At 48.5% G+C, this 14,991-nt stretch overlaps 1 protein-coding gene and 1 pseudogene across 1 annotated transcript in view; one reads left to right on the forward strand and one right to left on the reverse strand.

Moving 5' to 3' along the window:
- LOC134367017 (H(+)/Cl(-) exchange transporter 4-like) overlaps nucleotides 1-3,013 on the forward strand; it is a 32,003-nt pseudogene extending 28,990 nt beyond the window's left edge.
- LOC134367165 (G-protein coupled receptor 143-like) overlaps nucleotides 1-14,991 on the reverse strand; it is a 350,752-nt gene that overhangs the window by 147,983 nt on the left and 187,778 nt on the right. The gene's annotated exons all lie outside the window — the stretch shown is intronic.

Consider the following 14,991-nt stretch of genomic DNA (forward strand, 5'->3'; position numbering starts at 1 on the left):
TCACAAAGCTCAACCAGGACAGTTTATATAATCCAGAAATAGGCTCTGTAGAGTAAATATAGTAAACCTACTTATTAATTGAATAAAGGTTTCAAGAAGGGGGTAATGATGTTATCTGGCTCTGTTATGTGAGGTTCCAACCTGGCAGATTCCAGAGGTATACACTCTTTTCTCCTCTAAGCAAAACCCTGTTCAGAGGACTTTTAATATACCACTGAATTTCTCCATGCAGTGCAGGTCAAATCCCATCTAGTGTACAAATGGGTCCCCAAAAGCTCATGCCATGACATAATCTTGGTCTTCCACCATCGTCACGATTATTGATCTCAAATGTGATACCGTCCACCATTCTTAAGCTGCTCGTGGCTGGCACATCCAGTACCGTACAACTCCAACCGAACTACAGGAAACAGAACATTAAGTTTCAGCCACTCGGTCCATCTATAGGATTAATATCAAAACAGCCCTCTGGAAGCACACATATACAAGACTGTCGAAGCCAGTGAAACTTTACAAAGGAGGCAAAAATGTTCTTCCTACACTTTCTGCCCAAATGGCAAATACCTTTTTATATGGTGGTCCCTGTACTCTGAGTTAACATATGCAGAATACATGTGTGTCACTAATGGAAAACACACAAGACTCATGCAAGGAAACTACCAGCCATAAAAATGGTAAGTCTGCTTTCTGTTTTTTAAGAAAGTTTTCAGGTATCAGTCACAGTAAACAATGAAAATTATATGCACAGTGTCAATCTACAGAAATAGTGAATTTAAACCTAAGGTAGGTTCATAGTCAAACTACAAAATTCTGTTTTTAAAATACTGAGATTTTTTTTAACACATCTGTAGCCACATCTGTAAAGATGTTTCCGGAGGCCTGCATCTTCTTTGTTGTCACTTTAAAAAGTAGAGTTACAGCAATTCACCAATGTGCCCTGAGCTGGCAGTATCCGTTCTTGTTAAACATAACACTGAATGGAATTACTGTAAAACCCTAGAAGAGATTTTGTTTACAACCCTTGGCCTTCAGTTACTCTGCATGCAGCAGCGTGTGTTATGCTATTACAGTTTGTAATAAATTATACAGAAAATGATGTTTAAAGTCAAAAACAATTTTTGCCTAACCTACTACATTAATTTATTCCTTCATAATTTCAGTTTCTTGAAAAATCGATTGTTCATTTGCCCCTCTCCTGTCGGTTCTCTATTTGGAAGCTGTTGGGTAAAAGTCCTTATTTCCCAAATAACATATTCAAATCAAATGTGACACAAAAAGGGTTTTGACTGTCAGATGCACATGGAGAAAACGTTGCACTCTGACATACAGTTCTTTCCACACAATAAAAGTTAATTACAACTTTAAAGGCTAGCCGGTCACCTGTAAAAATCGGCAACATTCTGTTTTGAAAGGGGACGGAGAAAGACTATTCCAGCCTTTGGCCCTCCACTTACATGTCTGTGGCTTGCTGAACATTCCATACATATTTCAGGCAAGGTATTATGGGAGCTGAATTTCAAGCTGTCCCCTGCTGAATTTTCTCTCACTATAAAAACAGTGTCTCAGAAAAGTACACACATGTTTTTACTTTACAAAAAATGTAAAATATCCACTTTTGTTCACTCAGTCGACACTTTTAGCACTAGAAGCAGGACCTTTTGAAAACCTATAACAAAGTTATGTCTGAAAAGAGTGAAAAATGTTATTCAGTAACAAACTGATTTCTGGGGGGAAAAAGCATATGAAATGTAGATGAAATACATGGAAATGAAGACTCTACAAACTGGTTTCTGTAGAGTCTGCTCACCTATGTTGCAGGTTACACCATTAAAATGAAAATTCTTCCATTTAGATCTTTCATCATGGATCCCCACTTCACTATAACCACAACTGTTTTACGTTACCCTCATAAAACGGGGCTCTGCCTTTTCGAGGCAAAACAATAATTTTAACTGGTTCATTTTCCAGTCGTTTGGGTTTTTAAGAGACATACGGTACAAAATGGCACCACATTCCAAGCATTTCAACCAATTCTAGAACCATCCAAGGCTTGATCAACCAGCAGGTTAAAATTTAAATTTTAGCCTTCAGTTAAAATTCTAATATGATCTCACCTGATTTTCAAAATAACTAAGCATCTTTTTAACCCATAAAACTGTGCTAAGATTTATATTAGTTTCTGAGTCCAAAGGTTTGCAATGTTTAGAGAGAATGGTAGGGAATCACAATGCTTTTGTTTTCTTTCGTTTTTCCCTATCTGAACCCAGATAAACCTTCAAAGGATTCCACAGCGTCCCTCCTCAAGAGTTCCTTTTCAAATGCCAATGCCATGCACGCTGCCTTTCCAGTGCAGGTAGAGGAAGCAGGCACAATGTCACCCCACTGCGCCTCTTCAAATCTTGAAATCACTGGGAAGCCTGCAGTATTTCCTTTTTGGCACTCAGGCCCCGGGAGAGAGAAATTGCTCTAGGGAGGACAAGATATCAGATAACCAGTGGAAACACTTGGTTTCAACAGAACTCCCAATTCCACAAAAATACAACTCTAATAGCAGTTGCACCACTGAAATCCATAGACAGGAGAGCAGAAAGTTAAGGAAAAGCTTCATCTCGTGAAATTCATTAAATGAAATCTGGTAGTGCTTTTAGAAGAATCAGTTTTTTTTACTTTGATCGTATTTATTTACATGAATAAGACAACTCCGTGCCCCACACATAGGTCGCACAAAAAGGAAACTTAAAATACAACTGTTTTTCGTTTACTCCAAAAGCATATGGGACTAATCATATTCCATTCTGGCCGCCCTACACAAGTGTTTTTTCAAACAAAATTTTAACTCACTTGATTCTTAAGGCGCTAAAGAGCAACCAACAGAGTTTGGGAACAGGCTCTCCCAACTCCAAAAGGGCTGAGAACCCCTAAACTGCCCGTCTGGCACCAGGCTTTGGAAGGAAACCGGGCTGAGTCGGCCGGACAAGGAACCCGCGCCCCGAAGCCGGGCGCACGTTTGTGATCCAAAGTGACAGCTCATCTCGCCACCGGGGAGCCGGGACGCCTTCGGGGCCAGAGCCGGGGCGGTGGGCCGCAGAGTCCCGGGGCAGACAGGGGCGAGGCCGCCGCAGAAAAAGAAAAAGTGGCCCGTCTGTCAGCTTCGGGAGAGGAAATTCCAGGCGCCCAGCTCCCAGGCGCCGGACAGTAGGTGACGTGAGGGAACCGAGTCAGTGTGTCCGCCCCGCGGCGGGGTACCAGGAGGAGGCCAGGGCTCTGCGCTCCAGAGACTCGAGGCCCGCAGAGGGGGAACCGTGATCCTCACCCAGAGCCCAGGGACTAAGAATATTGGAAGTTGGGGGAGGAGGGCGATCACATCCTCGCCTGGGACCCGGGCAAGCAAGATCTTCGCCCACACCCGCAGGCCTCCTGGTGTCCTCGATCCTCTCCCTGGGCCCAAGGGATGGGGACTCCAGGTGAGTCCGGGCCCGGGGACGGAGGCGCCCCGATCGTCGCACCGGGCCAGGTGAGGAAGGGTGCCCCAATCTTGGCCCTGGCCCCGGGAATGGGGGCGTCCCGATCCTTGCCCCAGGGTTCCTGGTGGCCCCTCGCTGGCCGGGGCGTGTCGCCAGCGCATCTGCGGCGTCGCCGACCGACGGTACCGGTGCAGGCGTCCGCGCCGGGTCCCGCGCCCCCCGCCGGCCCCCTTACCAGTCACGGGGGTCGATCCACGACTTCTGGCGCGTGTCGTGGTCGATGTAGAAGACGCGGCCGTCATAGTCGCGCGCCTCCTCCCAGCCGACGGGCAGCGGCAGCTCGGCGCTCTCCCGGGCTCGCGGCGGCGGTGCAGAGGGCGCGGGGAGCGTGGGGGGCGCGGCGGGAGGCGCCGGCCGAGGCAGGGGCTCCCGCTGGGGCTGCTCGGCCGGCGGCGGCTCCCCCGGGGCTTCCCGCGGCTGTCCCCGCCGTCGCCGCCGGCCGCCGCTCAGCCACGGCATAACGGCGCGGGCCCCGCTGCGGCCCGACCGCCCCGCGCTCGCCGCCTCCTCCGCCAGCACTAAGGCCCGTCGCCCGGGGCGCGGGGGTGGCCGCCCGGAGCCGCCCACCGCGCCTGGCGCATCCTCCGCCCGCCGCCCGCGCACCGGCGCTCGCCCGGCCTGGCGCGCCGCTGTCCGCGCCGCCCGCTCCGCCCGGGTCGTCCGGGTCACCGCCGCACGCCGAGTCACAGCCTCCGAGCCACCGCCTCTGCCGCCGGTGCCGCCGGCCACTCCATTCCCGCGGCGCGACCGGCCATCTTCGTTCCGGCCGGCCGGGTGGGCGGGGCCGGGCGCACGCAGGCTCCACCTCCGCCCCGCCCCGCCGCTCCGCCCCGTCAGCCGCTCCTCCTCCTCCCGCCGCCTCCGGCTCCTTCCCCCGCCCTTGCTCCGCCTCCTCCTGACCCCTCCGCCCTCAGCCGCCCCTCCTCCAGCCTCCCTCGGGGGCTCCTCCTCTGCTCCCCGCTACCCGACCTCACCCTCATCCCTCCCGCGCCGCTGCTCCTCCTCCCGCGGCCTCCTCCTCCCGCTTCCCTCCTCCCGCTTCCCTCCCGCTCCACCCCCTCCACCGGCCTCGGGAAACCGCACGCGGGCCAGGATGGGCGCCGCCGCGTCCGCCCGCCCCCGGGCCACCGCGGACAGGAAGGAGGGCGGGGAGGACGGCGCCCCACCCGGGCTGATTCCTGGGACCGAAACAATTCCCGGCGGGGAGAGCGGTCACCTCGCTTGACCCCTTCCCGGGCCGGGGATGTTTGGGGTCCTCCCCTCTGCGCACGTGGAGGTCGGGGACTCCGCCCTGGGGTTCCCGATCCCCCAAGCTGGTCCTGGGAAGGTGGGTAAAGTCCCTGAGGGGAGGCCGAGGAAGCTCGGTAGCTGCAGGAGGAACGCGCAGCCGGCCCTCTTGCGGGGGGGGGGCGGGAGGACGCACCTGGAAGCGAGGATCTGGGCAGGTGGCCACGTCGCGTCCCTGCCCGGAGAGCCCCAGAAGGGCGGGCCCGGGTTTCCCACTCTGGGCGGGGGCCCCTCGACCTTCCCTGAGCTCTTGCATTCAGTCTGTTGGATCCCAGAGTTTGACAGCTGGAGCAGAAATCCAAGTAGGCCGTTGCTCGGGAGGAAGCCAGGTCAGCTCCTAAAACATTAAACCTGTATGGTAACTTCTGTTCCCCTCACGTCTCATGGCTGGTGACACTGAAGGCCCAGAGTTGAAGCTGTGTCTTGCTCCAGATCCCCCAGCTCCTGCAGTGCTCCAGGCCCTGGCGGTAAGACGTTATGCCAGGAAATGCCAGCAAGTATCAGAGAGGATTTCAAACACTGTTCAAGTGATAGAAAAAGGTCTAGGAAAAAGTCTAACAGTGATCCAAATGCAGATACATAGGGGAAGAGACTCGAAGAAAATGTCCCAAAATGCTCATTGTAGTTTGCGTTCCTTCGGTGGGATTGTGCAAAAGCTATTTACTTTCCAGAGCCTTTGCAAAATGGTAATATTACTTTTACAAGGGGAAAAGTTGTTTTAGTAAAGAAGACTGTACAGCAAGGTCTAGGGTTCGATCCCTCTTCCCCGCCCGCCACCAAAAAAACCCCAAGAAAAACAAGATGGAAAAATGTGAGGCTGCCAGGAGACTATCCAAGGAATCTTTCCTCCTCACCTCCCACTACAACACAGAAACTTCCTTGCTCCCCAAGTACCATCTACCCCTACCTGCATGATCTGTGCTAGAAATTCCACCACTTGAGTTCTTTTAGTTACACATGAACAATTAAGCGTCCAAGGGAAAGTCAAAAAAGCAAATACGTTGTGATGTTGCATGTGCCAGGGTATATCCCAAGAGCTGGATGTCCCTGCTCTGACACCTTCCGTTCTGATTGGCATGAGTTATCGCCAATGAGGCAGCCACTGCTGTCTTTTCCGTTCCTTCCTGCCCACTGAGTAGTCACCTTACCACCCAACATGGCCATTGTGAAGCGGCATTCCCACCCTCTCGGGCACCTTGTTGTTTCAGGATGTCGCAGATCGGGGCACAGATCTATCCCAAATCCTGAATGGGGCTGGAGCACATTGGAGTGAAACCAACCTCTGTGGAGAGGGGTGAGAAGAGAGGGAGAAACACGTCCACCACACGTCAAAGGACTCACAGAAGGAAAGACAAGGTAAGAAAAGCATCAGATGAAGAACAGGGGTCAGGAACGCTGCATCCAATTAGGAGCCCAAAGAGGGGAGCGTCCCTGAAGCTGACAGATCTTCTCTACACGTTCATACTGGTGGCAAATGTGCGTTGTGGACATTGAGCTGGGTGTTGGGCTGCTGCAGAGAACAGGATGGAGTCTGTGCAATCAGAATACAATTGTGACTTGTCCACAAATGAAGCCAGGGTGCCAACCTCAAGCTGGGACTCAGAGGAGGCTTTGTGAGACCAAAGGGAAGATGGTTTGGATGAGGAAACTGAGGCTCAGGTGTTCAGATTCCTGAGTTCTGAGCTCTGGCCCCTTGGCATGCAGAGATGCTGTCATCCAACCGTTGTTGATTTGTGCAGCAGATGCTGCAGCCCCCCTCACCCCCCCGAACCCCCTTGGCTGTGTCAGGCTGTCTTTTCCAGAGGATAATGAGGACAACCCTGCACTGACAAGAGATGTCTGAGAGGCTACACCCACCCCCAGGGATTGATTGTGCAGTATAACAGCCCAACCCCCTTGTCTTGCTGGGACACACTGGTGCCCTTCACACTCGAGAGGTCCCCATGGGAGCGGGCTGAGGCTAGACTTCTCCCGAAATCGTAGGTTTGCCAGCTCCTCCCCTGCGCTGTCCTGCCTCACGTACACGATCAGTCACTCTACGAGAACCCCCACCTCTGTTAGAAGCACCCCTTGTAGGGAGCCCGACCTAAGATAGTCTCCTACGTGCTTGCTCTCAGCCAAGCACTTATCAAATACGAGCTCGTGTAATCGTCACGACAACATCTGTGGGTATTCCCAATTTCATCTGCACATTAGTGGAGGAGAAAGTGTGACGGGGCATGCGAGGCAGACAGAGTGGAGACCCTCCCTGAACAAGCTTAATCCACGTGCCCACCCACCGCCCCCGGACCACTCTGCCTCAGATAACGGGAGCGGGGCCGTTGCATTTGTCTTCCTAAAAGGAGCTGAAGCAGAGAGCAAGAGGCAAGCACTTGGGGTGACCGAGACCTCTTTATTACACCATTAGCCCTTTTCGACTTGGAACAGGCATCTGCTGAGTGTCCTTAAAGACTTGTGAGTGGAGTTGTGAAGGAGAAGTTGGTAGGAGATGAAGGGACGCCCTAGCTTTGCGGTAAATCGGGAGGTCGTGTGTGTGTGTGTGTGTGTGTGTGTGTAATTGGTAGGGAGGATAAGGCCTGTCTTTCTTACAGTCAAGTGGGGCTTTCCATGGTGGACAGAAAACCCCGTGCACACACAAAACACTGCCGGGGAAAGGAGTCTCTAGTCTTAACTGAGTGCACAGTTCTGCATTCTTTATTTCCTACACATTAAAACCACAGCCCTGCCGACAACCGAAGTGTGAACGTCGTTGTGACCCATCCTCCCATCCGATCTCAGACGGAGAAACAGCTCAGGAAAGAATCCACTTAGGCTCTGGGTAAAGGAGATGGAAACACTTCTGTTCTCTTCCTACCCGACCCGCTGGGAAATTCCCTTCTGAAGCTGTTAAAAGGCAGTGATGGAAACGTGCAGAATACTTTGTTTTTTTGTGCTACCAGTTGGTATGGGGACCTGAACCCTTGACCTTGGTGTGATAACACCGCACTGTAACCCCTGAGCTAGCCGTCCAGCCCTCAGAATACTTTCTTTAAAATGCCTGTTAAGGAGTAAATCCAACATGCAAGGACAGAGTTTGAAGATTTTTCACTCTATTAGGTTGTGCCTTCTTTCCCCACTCCTCTCCCCAAAAGGGAACCTTATTTTAAAAAGGAAGGTACAAAATGGGATCTATGCACCTTCAATACTTGAGAAGCTTCTAGAAAAGGAAAATCTGTGAAGGCTGCAATCATCAAGTCTAAAATGAGAAAAATAAATACTGCCAGAGAAGTCTTGCCCACCTTGTGTAAACCACAGAATGTTCTAGGAAGTGATACCGTTGGGTAATTCTCACATTGTGCTAAAAGGAAAACGGAAATGGGCCGGATTGGGTCTGAGGAAGAAATGGTTCATTGTTTGGCATTCTTTGAGTGCTGAAATAATTACTCAATTACGGGTGCATGTCGTTTATTTCAATAATGCAGATGCAGGAGCCCTGGAGGAGATCAGAAGAGCTGTCTGTTTATTCCTGTCTTGATGGCTGAAGAGACCTCTCCCCGGGCTCAGGAATTGGAATGAGGGTGGGGTGGGGTCATTCTCTGATGTTTTATTTCGTTGCTTTATGCAAAAACATAAATTTCAGACTCTCATTTGACTTGTAACCAAAAAGTCATTGTTTAGCGTTCGTGTGTGGAAAGGGAGCCTGGGAGCGCTTGTCTCGAGTAAGGCTTCCCTGATTTGTGGAGACGCGTCCAGTTTTGAGATGAAGGTTTTTCTCATTTTCTAATCTTCCACTCGAAAGAGGTGCGGGGTATTCCCGGAGAGTCAGCTGTGTGGCTGAGCCAGCCAGTCTGTGTTTGGTTCATTTTAGTGCTTTATTGTGCTCTGTCTGGGTGCTCATTGCAAAACAGCGTCTTCCTTGGAATTGATGAATGGCTGTCATGTTTTAGGCAGGCTCGATTTGTCCCTGAGTTATTCAAGTTCAGATTTTTAAACAATTTTAGACCAATTTCTCTCTCAAAGTTAGAAAACTTGTAGTCCGCCACTTCTTTCCTCTCCAGGTCTCCCCTCCCAGTGCTGTCTTTTACTTCTTTCTCTTCCCATCCCATGGGTTCTGTTCACCAAAATGCTAATGAGGCAACTTCAAGTGTATTCCAGGCGAGCCGTCATTTCAGGAAGACGGAACTGCCGTGAGCCAGCACGCTGCAAGATGCTTCCTCCGAGCTGGTTTTGTCCTGTTCAGGATTATGATTCTGGTCCCCTGTGCATATAGATAAACACATTCTTAAAACTGTAGACCTCTGCTTTATGAGTCAAGCAGAGCAGCTCAGACATCTCAGGCTTGCAGAGACAAGAAGGAGGATTTATTTGACACAGAAATGAGCAATCGTCTTTTTGTTGCTTTCATTTAGGGACACTAGGGTTACAAATGAGTCTCTTTTGTAGCATGAATGGAACAGTTTCTGAACACGGGTATCCTCACACAGAGCAACAACCCTGAGATGGTTGTTATATATCAGTGATTCTCAGCTGGGATGGGAGCAATTGTGTCCCCCAGGGAACATCTGGCAATGTCTGGAGACATTTTGCTTGTCACAGCTGGGAGAGGGGTGCTACTGGCATCCAGTGGGTGAAGGCCAGAATGCTGCCACATGCCCTACAGTGCACACAACAGCCCACCACAACAGAGAACAATCTGCCCCCAGTGTCACTGGTGCTGAGGTTGAGAAACCCAATAGAATGTGTGTAATTTAAGATAACATTATATTCCCTAGGCTTCACAGTGGGAAAACAAGGCTAAGAGAATGTATCTAGATAGTGCTAAACAGCATGAGCCCTGAGACTGAAGTTCAGCTATCCCAGGTGACCTCCTGTATTAGTCAGGTTCCTCCAGAGAAAGAGTTCCAATAGGGGAGAGAGAGGTTGAAATCATAAGGAATTGGCTCATGTAATTATGGCAGCTGACAAGTCCCAAGTTCTGCAGTCGGCAAACTGGAGAGCCAATGGTGTAGTTCCAGTCTCAGTCTGAAGGCCTGAGGACCCGAAGAGCTGATGGTGTAGTTCCAATCCAAAAGCCAGCAGGGTTGGGATTCAAAAAGACCTGATTTTTCAGTTCAAGTCCAAAGGCAGGGAAGACTAATGTCCCTGCTGAAAGGGTCAGGTGGCAGAAGTTCCCTCTTCCTCAGACTTTTTGTTCTATTCAGGCCTTCAACTGATTGGACGAGGCCCACCCACATTGGAGAGGGCAGTTGTTTTACTGAGTCTATAATTCAAATGTTAATCTCATCCCAAAACACCCTCATGGACACACCCAGGATAAAGTTTGAACAAATATCTGGGCACCCCATGGCCCAGTAAAGTGGACACATAAAATTAGCCGCCATACTGCCTGACTTTATAAGCAGTCACTCTTTGTTTCTGCTCCTGGTTCTGCTCGCAGTGTGGGGGTGGAGCAGCAGTGTCACAGCAGGGCTCCTTGAAACGCCCACCCCAGACCCCGTAGGCTGAGAAGCATTGTATTAGATCACACAGAAGGGGAAAGTACGGGGGTGCAGGCATCTAGAAAAACTGATTTTATGATATTGATGCAAAGAGCTGTCTGAATAGTGTTTGCCTTGCCTCACCTCGTAATCAGTAGGGAATTTTTTTATCACTTGAGAGGTGATGAACCCTACGCCAGCCACCAGGCCACTTTCACGCTTGCTCTGGGTAATAAGCACATTGAAGAGCCTGGTTCTGTTTGTGACTCAGCTATAAGCTGTGTCGTTGTGAAGTTTAGTCTGAACTCCCTGGCACAGAAGTAGAACGGGACAAAAAGCCAGCTGCAGGCCAACCATTCTGAAGGCAGAGCGTGAGTTTTGCCTTCATTTCCTATGCATTTCCCCTGCCCAGTGTCCCTAGCCAGGACTGGCTACATAATTTGTGGTCGACGTTTTGCAGTACCGAATGAAAATGCAGGACCACTTGTTCAAAAACTCTGAAGAATTTCAAGATGGCGACAGTAGAGCAATAACATAAGTGCAGGCCCTTTGTTCCATGGGGCCCTGTGTGACTGCACAGGTGGCAGCCCGTGAAGCCAGCGCTGTCTATACCTTTGACTTCTCGTCATTGTGTCCTTTGAAAATTCCAAAAGGACAGCAATTTTCAGCAACAGCAGAGGGGATCCTTTGGGGGAAATGATCTGTGCAAATCAAACCACGTATTGCCCAAGCCTTCTCTGGCAGCCCAGTTATCTCCCCAGGGTCAGCATAACCCTGCTGGTGGGGAGACCTCCACTCGCCCTGACTGCTTGGGTTCCCTGGTGTTGGGGGTTACATTGTGCCCCAACCCAAAAGATAGGTTGAGGTCTTAACCCCTGTGGATATGGCTTTATTTAGAAATAGGGTCTTTGCAGGTGTAATTAGTTAAGATGAGGTTACACTGGAGTAGGGAGGGCCCTTAACCCAATGTGGCTGGTGTCCATATAGGGAGGAGAGAAGACACAAAGACACCCAGGGGGAAGACCATGTGAAAATGAAGGCAGAGATTGGAGTGATGTGGCCACAAACCAAGGAATGCCAAGGATTGCTGGCAACCGCCAGAATCTATGAGAAGGGCATGGAACAGATTCTCCCCTAGAGCCTTCAGAGAGAGAGTGATCCTGCTGACACCTTGGGTTCAGACTTCTGACCTCTAGAGCTATGAGAGAATGCATCTGTGTTGTTTCAAGCCCCCAGTTTATGGTACTTTTTTACGGTGGCCCTGGGAAACTCGGACACCTGGCAACTTGATCCCAGGTTACTGCTGCTGCTTCAGTGGGGGCTAGAGTCTACAGCACTCTGTTCACGGAGTCCCAGTCAGTGCCAGGAAATCCCACAAAGCAGATGCCCACCACGGCAGCCCCCAGAAATCTCGCCAAACCTATAGGCCCCATGTATGGCACACTTCACTCCATGAGTGTGTTACATAAAGTGTAACAGCCAACAAGCAGTATAGACCAGAGACAAACCAGCAATGTTCATATTTGCCATGTGCTGATTTGCCTTGGACTCCTGACTATCCAGTCTGTAGATGAGGGAAGTTATCTCTTTATAGAAGCATTCCAGATCATTTTATTTTGTTTATTTATTTATTATCCCAATACTAGAAAACTTAAATTTCTTTGTTTTAATTTCTTTTTTTTCTTTTTTTTTTTTTGCAGTATATACTCACCTTTGAATAACCAAGTCTAGATGTTTTAAAGGAGTGATGGGATTAGGATTAAAATAAAGGAATAGAACTTCCAAGGATTGACTGGATTTCAGCTTTGAGCATCAATGTCTGCCAACATCACAAAAGAGGGATGGCCAGACCTGATGTGGTTCCATGGACAGACACACCACTTGTGATGCAGTCTTGCGAAAAAGTCCAACCTGAATGGGATCAAAACCTGTGGATCTGATTACCAGCTTCCAGGAAATACAGACAACAGCGGTCCTCACGGTCCCCAAAGCTGACATTTACTATCTGCCCCTTTGCAGAAAACATTTGGTGACTCCTGGGCTGGATCATAACTTGAAAACCACTTTCCCTTTTTCTGCCACGTGAGGATACAGCAGGAAGTTGGCAGTCTGTAACCCGGAAGAGGGCCCTCACCAGAACCTGACCATGCTGCCACCCTGGTCTCAGACTTCCAGCCTCCAGAACTGTGAGGGACACATGTCAGGTTGTTTATAAGTTACCCAGTTTATGGTACGTTATTATAGCAGCCCAAATGGACGAAGACACCAGGATTTGTCTGATGCTATCTCTCATAGTACTACACCGTTTCCCTTAATAGCCCCCATCAAGTTTGTTCTTGTGCTTATTTGTGTGATTTTGCCTCCCAGGATCATTTGGCAATATCTGGAGACATTTTTGATTGTCAAGACTAGGGAGAGGGGAGGGGTGGTGCTACTGGAATCCAGTGGGCAGAGGCCACTGATTGTAGGCTGCAAAACCTCATGCAGAGTGCTGGACGACAAGACTTATCCAGCCCAAAATGTCAACAGTATTGAGCCTGAGAATCCCTGGGCAAGAAGCAACAGAGGGAAAAAAAAACATGTTTTATTCTTCACAGTATATCTGCAAGGAGCAGATAATCAAGATATATTTGCTGAATGAATAAGGTATTATCTTGTTAATCATATACATCACATCTTCTTGTCAATCAAATAACCTCAAATTCTGTGACCACAGCTCCGACAAAGCCATGTGAGGTACCCAAAATTAAATATTATTTGGAATATCCAAAAAAAAATTACGTTCCTGACAACATCACAAAAAGAGAGACACCACACTTGATGTGCCTGTAGAGAAAAAACACTACCACTTCTGAGGCAAGCCTGCCCCAAGCCCAAATCTAAGCAAAGCCTCTAGAAAGATTTTATGGATTCCAAAGGTCATTATGAGCAGTTAGAAAGGACATTTACCTACCACAAGATTCCTTTAAGTGCAGTGGTCTTTAGAGCTAGAGGATAAAGTACGTATCTTGAGAGCCAAATAAATGCAAAATCCCGTCGAGTGATCAATGCTGTCAGCCCTATAAATGCCCATGTGTGCCTAGAAGAATCAATAATGTGTAAGGGTCAGGGGCCTTGAAACCACCTCCCATGAATTATGGCATCATGGACAGAGCAATTATTAATAGGGCTCAAGTATCCCATTAGGGTCACTGTCAAGAACCTAGTCAGGGTCTGGCCCAAATCTTGTGTGTGCCCACAGGCTCAGTTACTGGGATGGTAACTATCATCTAGAATAGGGGCGAATCTTTCAGCTCTAAGAGGATTTAGGAAAAGTATAGAAACATTCAAGAGAATCAAAGCTATAGGATTCATCTTTGGGGTGCAGAAGGAGCCTGTGTATGATTGATATTTGATGCATTTCTAAAGTTTAAAAGAATTTCTGAGCTTTGGGAGTCACTGTAAAATGTATAATTGAGTAATTTAAACTTATGTTTTAGTTGAAAACTAATTCTATAGGCAGCATTGGAACACGTAAAGGAACTTAAGTTTCATTCTGTAAATTCAATTCATTGGATTTAAAAGAATTATTTGTGTACATGAGAATGCATCTGTTAACTGAGACAACTGAAGTGATTAAAAAAGGAACCGGGGCCGGCCCCGTGGCTCACTTGGGAGAGTGCAGTGCTGGGTAGTGATGAGGCCTCGGGTTCAGATCCTGTATAGGGATGGCCGGTTCGCTCCCTGGCTGAGAGCGGGGCAGACAAAACCGTGCCAAGAGTTACGATCCCCTTACTGGTCAGAAAAAAAAAAAAAAAAAAAACCCAAAAACAAACAAAACAAAACAGAACCGAATGCAGTATGCTAAGTTTTAAATGTACTGTAGAATGCATGAAGATTTTGAATTAAGTTTGCAAACAGGATCAAGCATTTTCTGAAGGCTCCTTAAAAGTGGTTGCTATTATTTGGTAGACTTACAATATAGTTGAAAAAGGAAAAGAATAACAAGGTTTCTAGGCTGAATTCTAAGGTTAAAGAAAAAGTAGGCATTGAACTTGTAACAGATAAATTGGCCATCAAATTTGTGAAACTGAATAAATCTTTTTTGTGCACACATACACACATGACACTCTTGAGGTACACAAACAATGCTTCTAAAGGGCTGTACAATGTCCAAATTAATGTGCTCACATAAAAAAACACAAATCCATCTTTGCAACCCTGTGTCAATAATATGATCAAATACCGATACTGTCTACCAGATAAATTCTACTCAAACTCAGAAACCTTGCTCAGCTCTCCAGAGCCTGCTTAGAGCTGACAAGACCTGATATGATACAAGTTGCATTCTTCCTAAAGTGTTTGTCTTCCTGTTTTTGCATAATCTGAATCTAATTTTCTGCCCTTGTCACATTCTCTCCCATTGATAGATTTGTGTGTTTGTGTGAGAGAGAGAGAGAGAGAGGGAGACAGAGTTTGCTTGTGATCTGAATAAATAACTTCATCAATAACCAACTGATCTCTGCTCCTTATAAAGGACCAAGGGGCTGACCAGTTAGCTCATACAGTTAGAGCATGATGTTGATAACACCAAGGTCACGGGTTTGGATCCCCGTACCTGCCAGCTACCAAACAAAAATAAAAAAATAAAGGACAAGCTTAACTCTATGCCAAATTAGCTAGGAAGTGTTGTTGGCAGGTCAAATGACCCTGTTTGCAGCCAGTATGTGCTTTGGAAGTTACTG

This window comes from Cynocephalus volans, chromosome X, assembly GCF_027409185.1.
Source record: "Cynocephalus volans isolate mCynVol1 chromosome X, mCynVol1.pri, whole genome shotgun sequence".
NCBI lineage: Eukaryota > Metazoa > Chordata > Mammalia > Dermoptera > Cynocephalidae > Cynocephalus > Cynocephalus volans.